Source organism: Balearica regulorum, chromosome 14 (genome assembly GCF_011004875.1).
Source record: "Balearica regulorum gibbericeps isolate bBalReg1 chromosome 14, bBalReg1.pri, whole genome shotgun sequence".
Lineage (NCBI taxonomy): Eukaryota > Metazoa > Chordata > Aves > Gruiformes > Gruidae > Balearica > Balearica regulorum.
Genome location: NC_046197.1, coordinates 5956560 through 5971169, shown reverse-complemented (window position 1 = coordinate 5971169; position 14610 = coordinate 5956560). Strand labels below are relative to the sequence as shown.

Genomic DNA, 14610 nt, shown 5'->3' with positions numbered 1-14610 from the left:
GCATTAGCTTGTCTTTATAGGTTTTTGTATGTATGTATGCAGTATTTGCCTGTAGTATTGATGGTTTGCTTGCCTGTTCCCACCTCCAGCCTGTGGTGATTTTTGTATTTTTGGGTGGGTATCAACTGTTCGAATTTCTTTCGCAGCATGGCCAATCACTTCTTCACTGTTATTTCTTCTTGTTCAATTTCATAATGCAAGATGAAACCTATGTTTTCTCCAAGTCATCTTACAAGTAGTAGTGCATCTACCTGGATCATTTCATTGACCAGGTGAAAAATAAATTAATTGCTGAGGCTGTGGTCATGTTAGGTAATTTTTCTTTTCCAAAAATACTTTGAGAATAATGAAAATTCTGAAGATGGTGTGGGAATCAACAGGTAGTATAAAGTCTTGCGTACTGCGAAAGAAAAGAATAAATTGGCAGAGGAAGCAACAAGTGGTCTGTGAAGTGGTGGCATCTAAGAGTACTTTAAATTAAACTTTTCGTGATGAAGATACCTGGAGGAAAAAATGTCTTGATCCAAAAGTTTTGAGGAATACTATCCAAGCTTATCATGTCTTTTCTTTCTTTGAGAATTGAGGAGAGAGGACATGGTTTATTTCTATCTGCTAGTTTTAGCAGTGTGAAAATTAAATGACTAAGCAATCTCATTGCTTGGGAGTCTACATTCGGGGTAGGGAGGAGGGAAAACGAGGCATATGGAAAGATGCATCTAGAAGATTATATTTACATCCTAGAGTGGGTAGATTGTCTTGCCCTTTTGAAAGTTAAAAACTCAGAGAGATAAGTGTCAAAATACTAGTATTTTGCAGTTAATTTTTTTTTTTCTGAAAGTTATACTTTTTCTTTTTCCTGACAGATCCTTCTTGCTTTTCATTGCCCAGCGCATTAAGAATTCTCTCTCATCTGATGAGCTAAAGACACCACCCATAACAACGGCAAAATAGAGCATTACCAACCTCCTCTTTCGGTGAGTAGTCACAACTTCAGTTTTGTATGTTGTTTTGCTCTGAAATGTGTTTGTATTGTCAACCAAAGTGTGTCTGTCTATGCTTGAAAAATGCCTAGAAAGATCTCTGCTGGAAAGTGTTTTTGTAGAGGAAAGCAATTTGTCTCAGCACTTTACTTTACAGAATCTATTTCAGTCTTTTTCAGCCCAACTGAATTACTTCAGAATGCTTCACTAAGGGAAATACGCCTTTTCCCTACCTACCTGGCTTTTCATTTGCTGGAGTTGCCCGTCCTGACAAATTCAGGATCAAATGAGGATGTTAGGATTTTATTGCTCCTGGCATCAAAAGAAATTTTTCTTCATTGAAGTGGGCCTTTTATTCAGATACTTAACACATTTATATGAATTCAGATACTTAACTATTTTTATGAATTGCTGCATATCATAAAGTTGTAAATCTGTGTATCCTACAATATATGCTGTGCAAAGAAAAGATAAACAAAGAGAAGAACATTTCAAATTATCTGGTCTTTTGTGGTGTCTCTAACTGCTGGACAGAATGCTCACAAGACACCCTATAATTTAATTAATGTTGTACATACGCTCTGGGAATTCATGTAATTACATACAGTAACACACTTATCCCAGTGTGTTCAGCAGAGGAAGTAGGCTATCTTGCCTAAGAGTAGCTCAAGAGTAAAGGAAATATAACCTTCAGTTGATCAATTCCCATAAAGATTTAAAACTCTTTTTTTTAATTTCGAACTTTTTATTCTCCTGCAAATTTTAATTTTACCAAATACAATTTTTTGTGATACACTCGAGAATTCTTACTCTAGCCATTTAATTCAGTGACAATATTTCTTAAGAAGCTACTTCTAGAATGAGCCACTTGCAAACTAAAGCTTTTGTTTGTTTAATATGTTGGTTTAATATAACATTTTAAATTGTAACACATATCTTTCAAAGCATGGCAAAAATTGTGGAGTTTTAGATATGGCAAGCACCAAATTCCAAGCAAATTCTTTCACTCACACTGAAAAAATCAACACATTCTTCTGCATTGTTTGCAGTGGGTCAGTTGGTTGTCATTATATATTTTCTACTAAAAGGCTGCTTTCGGACTCCGTGAATCTGTATTTCTTCAGGTTTTAGACCATTAAGATCTGTGCTCCCTGCTTATAGAGTAAATTATTCTAAGTGCCTGAATCTTGGAATTTTCAAAATTTATGTAGTATAAGGAAATTAACATGAGAAAACCAGAAATGCTTCAGTATAAGTAATTCTTCACATTGGGAAAGAAAATCTGGTGGGATTGTGGAGGGGTTTTGGGTTTTTTTGTTTAAGTCTGAGTTTCATGACAGTTTTCTGCCAATTCTGTATAATTAGAAAAATGACATAGGAGATTCCTGAAAATTGTTTTTACTATTACAAATTTATCTATATACTCTATGTAAAAGTTCATGTATTTGTTTTAAGGGATCTTTGTAGCTCATCTTCAAATATTTAAACAACAGATTGACAAGTACTTCTCATACCAAATTCCTGGAGAACAAACATTAAGTGATAAAGGATATTGGTCCAGAAGCTCTCACTTTTGCTCTGTATCTCAACTGCAGTTTGTCAGGCAAAGGTTGCAGAAGTTGGTCCTCAGTGAAAATTTCAAAACACCTGATAGCTCAATCTCTCAAAATCCCCTGCTGTAGTCTTCTGTAGGTAGGGCTGGTTTGGTTGTTTGTTTTTGCTGCCTATTTTTTATGAAAGAACCTGAATAACACTGAGTGATCTCCCAAGGTCAGACAGCAGGTCAGGAGCGAAGCTGAATGTGAAATCGCATCCATAATTCCCTGCAGTAATTCAGGCTGAGAATGTGTCCATTTAAACCTTTCAAAATGGTGGCTAGATCCTGTATATTGCTTTTTTACATTGCTCTGGAAAATATTGAGGCCAGGAAGGATTTTCAGGTAGTGAGGAAAAAAAATTCCTTCCTGCTGCTTTGCATTGTACGGCTCTGGGAGTTTGCTATGGGTTTGATTTTGGTGGAGACACACGCTGGGACAAGAGAGCTTGATGCTGTGATGTTTGCGAGGAGCAGAGCCTTCCTTCGCTAGCACAAGTAGTGGCTTAAGAGGATTTCCACCAATTCCTCCAGCTTAGAGAGGAGTCCTCACAGACCCCTAGGATGGGGGAAGAACCACAAAAAGATCACACACAATATATTACTTCAGCTGATTTGGGGTTTTATTTTGGGGGCTTTGGGAAATATTCTGTCTTTACATGCCACAATAAATATTCCTTAGCTGTGGATTTGAGGTTGGGAATTTGTCCTGGGTTCTGTCCCAGGTGCTGGTGGCATCTCTTGTTTTCAGCCTGTCATGGGCTCTTATGTTGACTCTGCAGTGTTGAGCCAGTACCGTCTGTTCTTTATTTCCCTCATTAAATTTGTGTTCCTGTGGATTTGCTGGTGTGATGAAGGGCTGGTAACTTCTCAATTACTTCCTTTTGTGTTGTTTGCCCAGCCTCTGAGCACTGCTTGTTTCTGCCTTTTGATTTGTTCTTCTTTAAACAACTGACAAAGACTCACCATCAGTTCCCAAACAAATATCGAGGCTCATTTCCCTTCATTGTGTCCTTCTCCAACATCTTCTGTGTTATTCAGAGGCCATTGCTGTGACATCAGTGTTTCAGCGTATTTGTTAGGTTTGCTTTTTGGTTTGGGGTTTTATTTGTTTTCTTTTTAACAAAGGCTGCTATCATCCCATCATGGTGGATCAAAGCCTTTAGAAAGTAACTACCTGAAAGATAAAAAACAAGTTTAACTTCTTGAACAAAACCCTCCTGGACTTATCCTCAACGGTGGCGGGGGGGTGGGGGGGAGGGGTAGGCAGGCAGACAGACAGTGGGGAGAGAGATTCAGTTTCTTAGCTAGATGCCTCTTGACTGTAAATTCCCTTCTTCTGTGGGAGTGGGAAGAAAACAGCCTCTCAATCATTGCCATCTTTGGTGCTCCTAGTCCTGGGTCCAGAGGATGCAAAATTATATGCCCTTTTAGGGCTGCCACTGTATAAAAGAGCATATTCTGTATGGTCTGAAACATTCTAAAACACACGTTGGTATGAATAATCAAAAGTACTTGAGAAAATTGCTGAAGTAGCCTTCTTATCACTATCAGGCTTACATGCCTCTCTACCATGTTTGATTTCCTAGTTTCCAGTGGTTCTTAAAGGGAACAAAAGTATACAAAATAATGTGAAATGTTCATGGATCTTCTGAGTGACAGCATCCATCACCAACACTAGTGCTCTGGTTTTAAGCCTGTAGATCAAAGACTGTTTGCATGGTTTCTGCCAAATTCCAGGGCTCCTGCCAGTCGCATGTACCTTTCTATCCTGTACTATGTTTTGGCCAGCTCCTGAGAGGTACCGTCAGCGAGACTTAACAGTAATTGCTGGTGTGCTTGTGCTTATTGCTTTCCATAATTATTTAATTTTCAGGCTCCTTTCCCCTTTCTAGTGTAGTTCTGTGCTGATAGCCTCATTCCCCCCCCCCCCCAAAAAAAAACAACCCCCAAAACAAAACCAAAAAAACAACCACAAGCAAAACCAAACCCCAAACCAAAATGCAACCACCAAAACCCAACCCTCCTGCAAAACTCAAATTTCCACTTCTATTGGATGGATTCACTTCCAAGAGATTGCATAAATGCCCTTCTTTGTATCTTTTAAAGATACAAGATATCATTTTGCTGAAATAGTGGTCAATAGATGTGAGGAAATAGTCTATATTCTCTAAGTATGTAGTCTTGTAAACAATTTTATTTTTAAGTATACTCTTATCCTTCTCTAAAGCAAATTATTTCCTTTCCATTGATTTTTTTTTTTGTATACTTGTGTTTTTGTATACTTTGTGTCTTTTATTTCCTAAGCTGCAAATTCACAGTCACAACTTGATAAATAAAATATTTGCACTCAGAAATGGAACCACGAAACCAATGTAACTTCTGCTATTGATTTTTCTCCTGTGTAACTATTTTGGCAGCAAAGGCGGAATACCATCCTGTGTAAGCATAAAACTTACTTAGAGTAAATTACTCTAAATTATAAACTAACCAATAAATCAGTATTGCTACAGTGTTGTTCTCCCATTTGTCACCATCACGTAAAATCTGTATCCCAAATAAGAATGCATTGGAAAATTGTTTTGCTTTTTTTTTTAATGAATACTGTAGAATGGACAGTTTGTGGAATTATTAGCAGTAGTTCAGCATGATGAAAAGCAAGGATATACCCTCAATTAAAATGAGTCGTTGTAATATGAGTGATGATTACAGAAGTAGAATTAAGATGTTACCCATACTTTTGGAAATTATGCTAATTACTTGTTTTACTAAAACATATTTTAAGGAAGAAGAGGCACTGTTTCTTTACGTTTCTGTCTTTATCATGGAATTTAGTAGATTATTAATGGGCTTTAACATACTTAGTTTAGGGAGCAGCTTTAATTTTATCAGGACATATGCCCTCACATTGCCCTTAGCACTGCAAAAATACTTGTTGGGAGAGAAATTTATTTAGCAGCATTTCTTAAGACCCAAGATTTGATTTGAGGAAATAAATGAAATACTGCCATTTCTCAAGTCCTGTGTGAATAGATGAGAAATTGAATCTTATTTTGGATAAATTCAGGCCTCTGACAGATGTATGGAAGATGGGAATAATTCAAGCAGAACAGTAAGTCTAGGATGATTTACAAAAAGAAAAAAAAAAGGATTACTGTATCTTAAAATTTTTTTAGTGGACTCTAGATATGAGCATTCAGACTGAGAGACTGTAATGAGAAAAACTAACTATAAAAATACAACATTATCACTAAAAGTCAAGTAAGAATGTACTGGCAAAGATAACTAGATGGTTGAAATCCTGGATTTTTGACTGACTACTATGGAGCATACAAAGTTGAGTGTTGATAAATAGATGCTGATAATATTTGGTATTTTATAAAGATTCTGTTGGAGTTAGGTACAGATTTTACTAACAATAATCTGCATTCTGTGCTGTGAAGTTGTATAATTCATATACTTTTCAATATACTTCAGTGGGATATGAGCTTTTGTATGAAAAAGGCTCTGTGGAAAAACAAAACAAGAAACCACATTTGAGCTTTGACCTTTGACTTTTCTAAGGTCAGGTTTTAATATATGTCATAATTTCAAAAAGAAAATGAATCTTTTTGCTTCTGTGGGATTATGTGACCGTGGGTGAAATGATGGGGGGAAAATGTTGTAGATATTCAAGCTGAGCTAAAATGCAATCTTGAGGGAAATATTAGGATAACTATCTGACCACTTCTTCAAGCGAGGCTGAAATGGACAGATCTCAACTAGAAACTCTGAAATAGCATTCTGTGGCTGTCCTTGGAAAGCCCAAAGAAAAGTTATAGCTCATCACAGAGGATGTTGCGTGAAATACTTCTGTGTAACCTGCTACAAGCACAGAATAAGGGTATCTGGCATGAAGGAAAATATAAATCCTAGCTGCGGTGTTCTTGATAACCTGTCCTCTATTTATGGTTTTATCCAATCTTTCCTGTACGAAAAACTCAGTACTGGCAAATCTAGATTTTTGTGGAACTGGTTCTGAAGTCTTACTGGTGTGATTTCAAAAGAAATTCTGTGTGCTTGAGAATGATGTAGCCCTTCATGCTTGATGATGAATCCTGAACTGAAATATTTCAGAGCTACCTCGTGAAAAGGAAAAGATTCGCAGTCAGCATCCTTCTTGGAAGGAACCCTCTGTTTGTAATTACTTTGTGACTGGAGTTTGAGGTAGTGTGGCTGTGTAGGTGTCTGATAAATGTTTTTGGTGGAATAGAGCACACATGTGAGGAATGATTGGATAAAGCTGCATTTCAGTTCCATTTTTTCCAGTCCAAGCTGGTGCCTTTGCCCTCAGTTTATTTTTGTGTATTCAAAGAAAAAGAAAAAAAAACCCCAAACCCCCCCATCTTTAAGAGAAGGGAATCTTGTGTAATAGATGTTTTCTTCTAGGTTTTTCCTTTGCTTTTCATTGCACTGTTTTTGGTTTTTTTAGCATGTGTAGACTGGTTCATTAGGCTTTGAATGCCTGTTATAAAATACAGTCCAATTCTGAATCAGTCTGAAATCAAATCACAAGTTAACTTGTAGTCGGCAAGCTATATCTGCTTGGAATGGATCTTCAAAAATCAAGCTTTATAGAAAGAAAACAGAAGTAGTACACGGAGCTAAACTGCCATCACGGTGAGAAATCGAAATGTTCAGCGCTTACAGACATTTTGGTATCGGGAAGAGCTACCACCATCAGTACTCCCTGTGACAGCTATATATATTTGCCACTGAAGCTGGGACATGAATCAGTTACAATAAGCCTGAAAACAGGCTCAGATGTCATCCTGGAGATGGCTGCTATTGACTGCAGGAAAGGAGATATTAGAGGGAGCAAGATACCTTGCAAGAATAAATCAGTTTTGAGTAATAGGGAGTCCTCCAAGGGTGCTAATAATGCAGTAGAAAAACATGTCAGTAGGGCATTGGAGAGTGACAAGATTATGCTGCACTGTAGCAATGTTGCAATTCCAGTAGGTATATGAGGCAAGATGATTCATAGCACAAATAATTTTTGTTCTACACTTTTATTCTTCTTTTAAATTTGAAGTTGTATGCAGGGAAGGTTGCGGTTTGCCAGTTGTCTTCGAGCTATTATTTATTCTCTGTTTCACTGTGCCTTATACAAGTTTGTCATTTACATAAACGTTTCTCATCATGTTAGTACGTTTACAGTGACCTGAAGTGGAAAAACAACATAACTACTGTTGTCTTACCTGATCTACTATAGAAAATCAAAATATACCTAATTTTCAAACCAATTCAGCAGAATAATTTAAAATTATATTTTTGGTATAATAAATTCAATATAACTGCATTTTTCTTTCCTTTTTTTTTTTTTTTTTTAACCTAGCACCTGCTCACTTGTTTTAGAGGCAGATGAGTATAATCTTGCCTTTTTGAGCATGCACAGGAAGCAGCTTTACTTCATCCAGGTCTTTACTGACCTAGCTTTTTATACCCCCTGGCAATCTGGTTTGTGCTTGTACAACATGAGGTTCATTACAGTAATGTGAATGTGTACATTAAAACAATCTGCCTACTGTTGAGAGATTTTCTGTTTTACAAGATGGCATTTTTTTCTTATTTTTTAATACTAGCTTTGTCATAACTGTAATGCAGTACATTTAATGGACAGTTGAAGTTTCCCTCACTTTAGCAGAAATCTATCTTGCTTATTATGTAGATATCTGCTTTAGACAATGAGCATCTGCAGCTACTCAAGACATAGAGATGCTGGTGTATGTGTTTAGGCATCTTCATTTGTCACGCTATGTTGTCCCAGAATAAATATGCAGAATATATTGCAGTAGAACAATCGCAATGCAAAAAAAGAAACACACTGATGTTTTGTTATATCGTAGCTGGCTGTGCTGCTGGTTATAAAGCAAGTAGTTAAATCCAAGTGGAAGGAATTTTTCTTTTTAAAAAAATATTCTAAATACTTGCTTTATCTCATTTTTTTATTCAATTTCCTTAGCAACAGAAACATCTGTTTCTTTTCTCTTAGTCATTACATTCGAAGAAAGTAGCTGCTTCAAAAATAATGAAAGCAATTTCTGTGAATTGGGTAGCTATTAATTGTTGCCGAGATGTTTTAGTATGATAATAAGACATGCAACAATTGGCTTCTTTCTTTAATTGAAATATAGCTATCTAGTTAACCTGTGCTGGTTAGGTGAGCTATAATCTATCAGCTCTTATAGTGCATTTATTGTGTGATTTTTCTGTATGACAGAGACAAGAGTGAGCTTGACTATTTCTGGTTTATTTAGGAGATACTTAGTATCAATGTATGGATTGTTGTTGCAGCTAATATTTTATTAATTTGCAACTTCGAAGCAAGTCAGTGAAGAGTTTGCCTTGAAGACAGAGGACTAAATATGCATGGCCTTACAAATATATATTTTGGTATGTCAATCTACAGTAAGAAACAGTATAATTAATTCAAAATATGGACTTTGTTTTATAGTGATGCTCTTTGTCAAATTATTGTATATTTTTCTGTAGATTTTGATAACCCAATTTAAAGCTGGTATTTGGTTTCCAAAGGGCTTACTGATCCATAATCTTCATCTGTATGGCCAACAGCGCATTTCTAAATCACAAGAAATTGGCACATGTAAGTGAGATTTAGAAAGAAATGAGCAAGGACCACGAGATCGGGATATGAATGGGTCTCGCTAAGCCAAGAGGGACAGACTTACATTGCAGTGTTGAGAGGGAAAGACCTTTGCTACTACCAGAGTCTTGAGTGTCATTTAGAGCTAACTGCACCTGGATGCACGTGCATACATGCTTGAGAACTTGTGCAAAAAATGAAACTTATTTCTTGATAGTGTGAACCTTCTAAGCTCATCAAATAGAGTTTAGTTAAGAACATTGGGGGAAAAATGTTCAGATAGGCTCAACTGGAGCTAAACTAGCAAAGGATAGCAAGAGTAACAAGGAGGGGGTCTTACAGGAGTGTATGCTCATTGCAAAAGGAATTTCTAGGTGTTCATGGGCCCACTGATGGATGGGGAGAAAGCTTAATGATAGACACTATGGAAAAAGATTAAGTACCTGTTGCCAGTTTTACCTTGCTCTTTACAAGCAAAGTCTAATTCCGGAGCTGTGTGTGTACCATCTTCGAGGAGGAGAGGTGTTGTAGCCAAACTGATAAAAGACTACTTTTATGCCTTTTGTACATGATGGCCAGCCTAGCCTCAGTCCCTGGGAAGATCACGATTGTAGATTTGAAATCCACTTGAAACATGTCAAGCATGAGAAGGTAATCAGTAATAATGTGGATTTACTAAAGCGATACTAGTGGTTTACCAATTTGTTTACCTTTTACAATTAAATGAATAGCAATGTCGATCATTTTATACATCTTAGTACCAAGTTCTTGTTTCAGTGTGCTTGCACGCTGAAGCCACACAATAGTGGATGGTTCTGCAGAGTATGCATCTTGTGGTTTTTCTTCTGGGTTTTTTTTGTGTTGTGGTTTTTTTGTTTGGGGTTTTGTTTTTTTTTTTTTTGAGGGGGTGTATATTCTCTTATCACTTGTAATGCGCTCTGACTGTAGCGTGTGTACAGCAGGAAAAAGAAAATAAAGCCTTTGACTTGCGTTTTACACCAGGAACCAGGAAAATTTTGAATTAGAGAAAGAAAAAGTAAAGAAGATTACTGTTACACTACAACCTTTAATCACGTTTGTACTGTCCCTAATGCTTTCTTTTTCTTTATCTCTCTCCAACCCTGAAAATAATAATTCTGCATGAGACTACTTCTGGCACATGTAGGTGGCAAAAATGGTTTTGAGAAGCTTTACCAAAGAACCATCTGGAGCCTGTATGAGGGCCAAGAACACTGAGAACTTCCTCCATGGAAGAACTGATTAGCTGGGTGGAGCAGAGCAAGCAGTAAACTATGGCTGTAATCCTTTTAACTGGCCAGCACATCAGACAGATGGGCAGGCTGCCCAAATACCATTTCACTGGGAGTTTTAGATAACAGGCCATACTCCCCCTTACGTTGTGCTGAAGCTATACTGAAAGCTATCTGCATTCATGTTAGATGTGCAGGGTAGTCCAAAGCACAAACATCATATCATTCCTGAATTCTCAGTGAGTGCACGTTCATTGTGTCCGTTGTATGCTGAAAGTGGAGCTGATTATCAGAGCTCCTCAGGGATGAGGTTGCTGTAGGTGGGTAAAGATAGATGGTTTTGGGAAGGCTGGGAGGGGAGAGGCTGAGTTGTAGGGCACCACTCTATTCATCCTACTGTAACTTTTGTGGATGGGGATGGAGAAGAGGTATCTGTGGGAGGAGCTCAGAAGGGAAGGCTTTCATCAGTTGTGGTCAAGGACAGAGTTACAAAAATGGCATGTGGTGGTGTTGCTGGGAAGAGCCTTGCAAAAGTACCAAACCCTGGTGTCTTACTGTGTAGGCAGGGAGGCACTGCAGGCTGCTGCAATGGATGTCTGCTTTTTCATAAGCAGGGTCTTCTGCCTGATGCTGGCTGCTAAAGTAGATGGTTATTCCTACTAGGTGTTGAGTTTATTCCAGGTGAAACAAATATTGATCCTAAAAAAAGAAGAGTGGCTAAATACTTGAGAGCTCACTGCCAGTGTCATGTTCTATAAATATAATTAGAACAGTTATATGAAATCTGTGGTCATGTGTTTCATGTGAACTTGCACATGCAGTTCATACAGTTAGCTTCTGACTCTCTTCTAGTTGAATAGTTGGAATAGGAGGCCTTTTCTTGGAAGCAGGAGATGGCATAAATTCTTTCATGATAGCTGCAAATCAGGCAGTGAGGAAACACTTTGTCACTTGGAGAAATAAAGCAGCCATCAGTATGGTTCTTTTCAAGATGCTCTAGTTCTGTAGGAATGCCTGAAAGTTTATGACTGCAAGGTGAAAAAAGTTGGTTTGAGATAAGAGGAGCTGAATCTTCACTTACCTGATGTCTCCTCTGCTGACCATCCAGCCATTTCATATATGTAAGATATATGTAAGGGATTTTTTTTTTTTTTCTTCTTCCCACTTTACCCTTCACTGAAAGGCAAAATTTCCCTTGGCATCAGCTGTCTTAATGTTTCCTGGATTTTGGAAAATCATTGCTTATATATTGGTGCTCTTTCTAAATAAGCGTAGATGATTGCTACAGAGTATTTCAGAGTAAATTGCACATTTTCTTTCATATTCTTGGTGTGTTTAAGTTTCATATGCAAGGTATCTGTTACTGTCCATGGGTTTGCTTACTTGCTTAGAACAGAATTTATTTACAAGAAAATGACTAATTCTTTTATCATTAAAGCAGAGTAAAAAAGTAACACTGGGCGAAAAAGAAATAGCAAACAGGGTGCTTGATGAAGATAGCGCGCTCAGTAGCAGTGCTTCCACATATCTTTAATGGATATAACTCTTCAAATGCTTCCACAGCAAATGGGTGCCTTTTTAACCTTCTCAGTAAATTACCCTAAAGGTAATAGCTGATAATTCCGCAGCTCTTCGTGATGTCTGTCCACAAGTTATTTTTAAAGACAGACTTCTCATGAAGAATACTACTTTGATATTCAAAGAGTGAATCCCAGTCAGTTTAATGCTAATGTAAGACCCAATTTTTCATGCTTCAAGTTGAATTCTGATTTAACTTGAAATTACTACAGTTGGTAACAGAGAAGAGAAAATATAAAGGTAATATTTTTTGAAGCAGGTGTTTGAATATAGGTGTTAAAATGTGTACTTTAACTGGACTGGATAGTCAGATTCTGCCTGGGTTCTTTTTTGGTTTTTTTCTGAACTGTTGTCACAACTGCATGAAAAATAGGTTAATATAATTAATTTAGTCAACATTCTTGCAAGGACTGTTTCGTTTGTGGTTTGTGTTTGGGGTTTTTGTGGGGTTTGTTTGTTTGTTAAAACTAGCCTAAGAACAATCTGAAGGAATCGCCTTAAGTTGGATCTAGGTTCTATCACAATGTTAGAACAGGCTCTTTCTCTGATGAAGTGACACTGTACTCCTGTAATAAAAGAAAACATTTCAGAAAGAAAGCGATGAAAAATAAGTGTCTTCAAATGTTTGGCAGTTACTGCTCTTAGACCTCATATTTATTTTGAGTTGAGGGTAAATTTTCCATAAAACTACTGCATAAATTAGAATTACAGAACCCAAAGTTACTTAGATACTGATTTTTTTTTTTGTTACTTTAATGATTATTCATTACTGTGAGAAGTAACAATCACACACACATCAATGCTAAAAGCCATTTTTATTATATATTCCAGGTATACTCTTAAAAAAATAATTTTATACAAATTTATAATACAAACACCTTCTCCATAGAACCTACCGTTGTGTGGAATCCATTGTGGTCTCCAGAGAAGTTTAGAATCTGTGGAAAAATACTTTTCATCCACCAAAGGAAATAGGGTATTTGACAACACGCATTTGTCTACAAAATGCGAAGCAATATCTGATGAAATACGCTTTGTCAATAAAATAAATTGCCAAACAAAATGTAATCCTTCCTCAAAATACGTTTAGCCTACACAGTGAAATAAGCTACTTCCACAAAGTGCATTTTGTTGCTTGAATTATTTTGATTTGCTGTCTATCAGAATCTGTAGATAAAGTGTTTTTTTGTCAGACACTGTATATCAACCTTATTTTATTATATATAGATAAAATACATTTAATTTGAAGCTAGACATTTGATAGGACACCTTAAACTGCTATTGGTTTAGCTGAAATGATAAACCGCAGCCATGCACTGTTTGTGGTGTGAGAGGCTCACTTCTGTTCCTCGCTCTGCATGTAAAATAATGCCTCTGTGGTTTGTAATTCAGCTACCGCTGCTGTGGCGAACAGTTTCCACGAATTGTTCACTGTTCTAAAGCAAAGTATGTAACTGAGCGATTGATGCAAATATCAGTACTTGCTTAAATTTTCATGCTTTGTCAGTCATATAGCTTGCATTGCCTATAGCAATGTGTGAACCACAGGTCTTCAGCTAAGCCTTTCCGACTTTTCTGGAGCCATACCAGATTCTTATCTGAGTAAGAATTTGCAGGATGGGAAGGGGCGATGTCTAAGCTGAGGAATAGCTCTTCAGTTTCTAATTAATTAAAAGTTTTTGTGTTATTGTAATACTGTTAGAAGACACAATTATTTTTTCTTTTTACTGACAATTTCTTATCGATCTCAAAAATTTTAAAAGATTGTGTACGTGCAAAGCTACTTTAGCCCTTTTATAGCTGTTAAGAAAGGCAGAATTCTTCTTTGGAAAAGGTTGACCAAAATGTAAATCTCTGTAGAGAAATACAAGGCTCCCATTGAGTTTTTGAACAGTAGTCTATGTTGAAGTTTGTACCACAGGGTCTAGAGTTCAGTTTTGTAACATAATGTTCAGAAAAAGAATTGCAGAGTTTCCTATTTCATAGTTCTTGTTAAAGTAAAAATCACCTATGAGGACTCCAAATTTTCGTGTAAAGCAATAAAAGTGAAGTTACTTTGAGACTATCTTTGTATCAGTCTAAGAAGTATTAGTTGTGGCGATAAGTAAATGTGCAAATTCTTCAGTCATAATTCGGAAGTACAAAATGAAAGGCGAAAGCACATCAAAAGTCTTCAACCCAGACGAAGTATCTCCTGAATTAGTGACTGAATGTTGTCTTCACTCAGTAGTAGTTCACAAGATCATTCTTCTCATTGCTTGCTTTCCTGATTGCAAGCGTATTAAAAGAAAAAATCTGAAGAGCGTACAGGCTTTAGTTCAGCAAAAGAACTTGAGTGCCTGCTCAAAACTTAAGTTTGCGCTATAATGTCTTGAATGAGAATGGAATTACTTATAAAGAAAAGTTGAGATCTGTTAAATATATTTGGCTAAATAGAAATTAATGCTAAGCTTTTGCATCTTGTGGAAACAAATATACAGTGCTACAAGTGGAAAACACATTGCATCTGGTTCCTTCACATTCTGTACAAATAATTTCTCAGTTGTTTTCAGGAAGACCTGC

General features: G+C 36.7%; 1 protein-coding gene across 6 annotated transcripts in view; it reads left to right on the top strand.

Moving 5' to 3' along the window:
- Positions 1–862: 862 nt before the first annotated feature.
- Positions 863–14610, top strand: part of TENM2 (teneurin transmembrane protein 2) — a 619020-nt gene continuing 605272 nt past the window's right edge. For all 6 annotated transcript variants that reach the window (XM_075766468.1, XM_075766467.1, XM_075766466.1 and 3 more), the window contains exon 1: positions 863–974. The gene's annotated coding sequence lies outside the window, so the exon portion shown is untranslated. The remainder of the gene's footprint in view (positions 975–14610) is intronic.